The 5,620-nt window shown below is 43.3% G+C and overlaps 1 long non-coding RNA gene across 1 annotated transcript; it reads right to left on the bottom strand.

Annotated features, from left to right (window-relative positions):
* Window positions 1-268: 268 nt before the first annotated feature.
* On the bottom strand, window positions 269-2,289 carry LOC119280782. The gene is made up of 3 exons (XR_005138174.1): window positions 2,228-2,289; window positions 1,235-1,371; window positions 269-399 (listed from the first exon to the last, which is right to left on the bottom strand). It is a non-coding gene; the product is annotated as an uncharacterized LOC119280782 (long non-coding RNA).
* Window positions 2,290-5,620: the final 3,331 nt, after the last annotated feature.

Raw genomic sequence — 5,620 nt, 5'->3', positions numbered from 1 at the left:
CTTAACAACATTTCATATGCGTTGGTGGATGCCCCGAGAAAAGGGTTTTCATATGGACATGGGAGATCATTGCAACGAATAGAAGCTTTGTTAGACAACATGAACAGTTGATGATAGTTTATATATTGCCATCCAAGAATTATGAGTTGGCGAATAAGAGTCGCAATATAATGAACAGAAAGTCTCATGTATTAAATCAATTGTGTTGCATTAGAAAAGAACACATTCCAAAGATTACAAGATGTGAAACAATCTAGTAGTAGCCCAATTGTCAACCTTGCAATCAACTACAATGGTTGAAACGTTGACCTTAAATATGACATTCTAATTATCTAATAGTGGCCACATTCTCGACGTTGCCATCAACATCTGACCCAAGCATCATCACTTCTTGGCAATCTACAACAACAAATAAATAAGATGAGTAACGTATGGCAGAAAAAAAACTGGTTAACGCAATAGAAATTCAAAGAAGACCAAATGGTTAACGCAATCTACAACAACATTCTCGACGTTGCCATCAACATCTAACCCAAGCATCATCACCATGGTAGCTCTGTACAAAGATTATATATCAAATGTTTGTAAACTGCAGATTCAGCATCTGGTTGGTAATTTAGAAGACCAAATATATGTATACTGACATCAAATTTAATTGGTTAACAAATTGTAACCTGCATGAGCCAATAACACCCTTGGTGAACTGGGGAAACAAAATTAAGTTCTGCTTACAAAACACACTGTAGACCGGCTGCCTGTCATCAATAAATCATTATTCATACGCTGGTATCTAGCAAAATTGTTTATCTCATTTTAAATACTGTATACTGAATATGAACTCTGAATTAATCTGAAATCCTAAGGAAGTGATATTAGTATGCTGAAAATCTTATTAATAAATAAATATAGCGATATTAGTATGCTGAAAATCTATTTAATAAATAAATATATTTTTCAAGGGACATGGTTCAATATTCACGTAAGTGATTACTATACTAATAGGTAGGCTACTTTTTCAACAACGTACAGTTAGTGTTGTTTGAACCAAAAAATTGCTTGCAAAAAAGAATACTGTAACAGTTTAAAGTACATTGCTAAATGAGATGGGCAATGCAAAAACTAAACATCCTTGGATCATGTCATTTTTATTTTCCTAGTACTGTACATGCAGGTAACTTTTCCTCCTTGGCCAAACAGTTACCCGTGCATAATCAGTAGCTGTAACTATACTTACTTAGATCCATCTGACTTCTCAGTACTGCATCTTGCATTATATTCGCTGCATTAGTTCGGCCGAGTCGCTGCTGTCCATAAAGGAGATGCACCTAACCTCGCCTGTACAACCCATCAAGGAGAGACATTGTTCCTGCCCTGCACGTTTACAACTAAACCAAATTTTAAACCCAAAAATGAGCATAGTCGAAGCCTGGAATGGCAACCCGGTGGATAATATTGGTGTAGCTGATGATGCGGACACCAAAATAGATAGAAGTGGGGCGGCACAAGAAACATATAGAACCAACAGGAACGAGTTAAGATGTGCAGAGATGTGCATGTCTGACTCATTTCTTTCCTGCCAAAGTGTGTCAAACAAATTAATAAGATTCATAACACTGATAAGGGGATCTTTTTTTCTCCATAAAGTAATCAAAATGTCATTCGCCGTTAATAGTGTTGACCCGTTGATCCTTGAAGATCCACTTTGATGACATGGTCACAAACTAGGATAAGTTTGAGATAATATGGCAGCTAATTGAATGAGTATGATGATCAACTTCAACTGAAAATATTAGTAATTAAGTATTCACCTACATACTATATAGTTGCAAGAAAATCAAAGAAATTAAATGCATCACAAAAACAGTTTGTCAGAAAAGGAGGAAGCAAATATTCTTCCTGTGAATTAACACAGATAACCACGGTTCCATATATGTAAATCAGTCAGATAAGTAGGAACAACCTGCAGATGGAGAACTAGATAGGAAACATGCCTAAAATTGAACATCTGGAAAGGAGAAGAGGGAGCTTGGGCCTGCCCTATTCTACAACACTATAGCGGGAAATCCAGCGAAGATGTTGAAATACTAAAATGACTAAGAACTGAAAGATCCAGCAGAGAAATATGGATGCGTCGCCATCGACGCCGGTGGATCAGATCGACGGAGGGCGGGAATTGCGGCTGAGAAAGGTTGGACTGAGAAAACAAGAGGATTGCAGAAGTACGTACAGTGATGATGTTCTGGTGGCGGAGGCAGAGGGAGACCACGAAGGCTACGCTCGAACTAGGCGGCGATGGCAGGATCCAGCTCTAGCTGGCTCACCATCTTGATGGCGACGTTGCGGACGGCGTACCAGATGCGAACCTGGCCCGGATCTCAAACTTGGATAGGTCGGTGTTCCAGAAGTCCTCCCCGTCGCTCCAGATCGTGGCCCCCGGTGGCACCACCAAGTACTTGGAAATCAAATCCAAAATTTCCTGCGAGAAAGATTTGGGTGAGGGGTTAATGATTCTTTCTTGACTCAGCATTTCAGTACGTTGCTCCAGGATAAGCATGCCAGGAGACTTGATCTGCTTTTGGTCCGAGAAGCAGGGTGGCGAGGAGATGATTGTGGAGACGGAGAGGAAAATTAGGAGCAAGTGGGTACGGGGAGGAGGTTAGCTATTTTTTAAGTGGGAGGAAAGGGAGGAGGCATTCATGGGGAGGTGGGAGAGGAGGCCACGGCCCAACACATGATGTCTCTCCGTTGCTAATGATGCGTTGGTGTATGTATGTTCTTGTTGTAGTGGGAGTACCTTGCTCTGATACCAATTGAAAGTGCTAGTTATCGACTAGATGGGAGTGAACAGGTGATTTTTATCAAAGTGTTCAAAACGTGGAAGTTTTGAAGACAAACAATAGAAATGACCTAATTGATATGCAGCGGAAGATAAACTACAATGAGCAAGCCATAGTCAAGTATGCAATAATGTGAACGTACAAAGACTAATAGCAGCAGGGTAGTAAGGATCAAGATGGAAGATAGTACGAAGCCAATCAACGATAGTAGTCAAGCGATGAAGTCAAACAGATAAGACAAATAAGCAATGACTTCACGAAGACAAACTCAAAGTCAAGGAGGGAAGGGATAGAACCAGTCACTTGTTGAAGACACAGGATTTCTTGGACCAGTTCCAGTTGCTGTGACAACTATACGTCCGGTTAGGGAGGCTGAGATTCAACTCAGAAGAACGCGTCTTCAGCTTATTCCCCTTGAGCTAAGGACACTGTTGGGGAACGTAGTAATTTCAAAAAAAATCCTACGTACATGCAAGATCATGGTGATGGTATAGCAACGAGAGGAGAGAGTGTTGTCCACGTACCCTCGTAAACTGTAAGCGGAAGCGTTAGCACAACGCGGTTGATGTAGTCGTACGTCTTCACGATCCGACCGATCCAAGCACCGAACGTACGACACCTCCGAGTTCAGCACACGTTCAGCTCGATGACGATCCCCGGGCTCCGATCCAGCAAAGCTTCGGAGATGAGCTCCGTCAGCACGATGGCGTGGTGATGATGATAATGTTCTACCGGTGCAGGGCTTCGCCTAAACTCTGCGACGATATGACCGAGGTGGAATATGGTGGAGGGGGGCACCGCACACGGCTAAGGAACGATCCATAGATCAACTTGTGTGTCATGGGGTGCCCCCTTGCCCCCGTATATAAAGGAGCCAGGGGGAGGAGGCGGCCGGCCAAGGAGGGCGCGCCAAGGGGGGAGTCCTACTCCCACCGGGAGTAGGACTCCGTTCTTTCCTAGTTGGAATAGGAGAAGGGGGGAAAGAGGAGGAAGAGGGGAAGGAAAGGGGGGGCGTCGCCCCCCTTCCCTTGTCCTATTCGGACTAGGAAGGGGAGGGGCGCGCGGCCCCCTCCTGCCTCCTTCCCTCTTCTCCCTCGAGGCCCATGTAGGCCCAATAACCCCCCGGGGGGTTCAGGTAACCTCTCGGTACTCCGGTAAAATGCTGATTTCACCCGGAACGATTCCGATGTCCAAATATAGGCTTCCAATATATCGATCTTTATGTCTCGACCATTTCGAGACTCCTCGTTACGTCCGTGATCACATCCGGGACTCCGAACAAACTTCGGTACTTCACAACTTATAAACTCATAATAAAACTGTCATCGTAACGTTAAGCGTGCGGACCCTACGGGTTCGAGAACTATGTAGACATGACCTAGAACTATTCTAGGTCAATAACCAATAGCGGAACCTGGATGCCCATATTGGTTCCTACATATTCTATGAAGATCTTTATCGGTCAAACCGCATAACAACATACGTTGTTCCCTTTGTCATCGGTATGTTACTTGCCCGAGATTTGATCGTCGGTATCCAATGCCTAGTTCAATCTCGTTACCGGCAAGTCCCTTTACTCGTTCCGTAATGCATCATCCCGTAACCAACTCATTTGGTCACATTGCTTGCAAGGCTTATAATGATGTGCATTACCGAGAGGGCCCAGAGATACCTCTCCGACAATCGGAGTGACAAAACCTAATCTCGAAATACGCCAACTCAACATGTACCTTCAGAGACACCTGTAGTACTCCTTTATAATCACCCAGTTACGTTGTGACGTTTGGTAGTACCCAAAGTGTTCCTCCGGTAAACGGGAGTTGCATAATTCTCATAATTACATGAACATGTATAAGTCATGAAGAAAGCAATAGCAATATACTAAACGATCAAGTGCTAGGCTAACGGAATGGGTCATGTCAATCACATCATTCTTCTAATGATGTGATCCCATTAATCAAATGACAACACATGTCTATGCTTAGGAAACATAACCATCTTTGATTAATGAGCTAGTCAAGTAGAGGCATACTAGTGACTATATGTTTGTCTATGTATTCACACATGTATCATGTTTCCGGTTAATACAATTCTAGCATGAATAATAAACATTTATCATGATATGAGGAAATAAATAATAAATTTATTATTGCCTCTAGGGAATATTTCCTTCAGACACACAGTCCTCGCCCAATCACTCTGGTAAATCTTCAAGGTAGACTTCCGAACCTTCACAGACTTCGTTCACCGGCGATCCACAATGACTCTTGGATGCTCAGAACGCGACGCCTAACCGGCTGGAGGATACACAGTCCTCAAGTGTAATAAGTCTTCAGGTCACACAGACAGAAAGACTTCAGTGATGCCTAACATTCTTTGGCTCTGGGTGTTTGGGCTTTGTCCTCGCAAGGATTTCTCTCTCAAAGGCTTTGAGGTGGGTTGCTCTCAAAACGACAAAAGTTGTAAACTAACTCTGAGCAGCCACCAATTTATGGTGTAGGGGGTGGGCTATTTATAGCCACAAGGCAACCCGACCTGATATGTCCGAAATGACCTTGGGTCACTAAGGAACTGACACGTGTTCCAACGGTCAGATTTCAAACACACACGACAACTTTACTTGGGCTACAAGCAAAGCTGACTCATCCAGCTCTAGATAAGATTTGCTCTCATTGTCTTCGCTCGAAGACATAGGATTTGGGTTGAGCATCACTTCAGTCACTCTGACTTTGTTCACTTGGACCCCACTTAACAGTACGGTGGTTCCTATGACTCAACAAAGA

The sequence above is a fragment of the Triticum dicoccoides genome, chromosome 3B, assembly GCF_002162155.2.
Source record: "Triticum dicoccoides isolate Atlit2015 ecotype Zavitan chromosome 3B, WEW_v2.0, whole genome shotgun sequence".
In the NCBI taxonomy this organism is placed as follows: Eukaryota; Viridiplantae; Streptophyta; class Magnoliopsida; order Poales; family Poaceae; genus Triticum; species Triticum dicoccoides.
The sequence above is the reverse complement of the archived record's forward strand: the minus strand, read 5'-3'. Positions and strand labels throughout refer to the sequence as shown.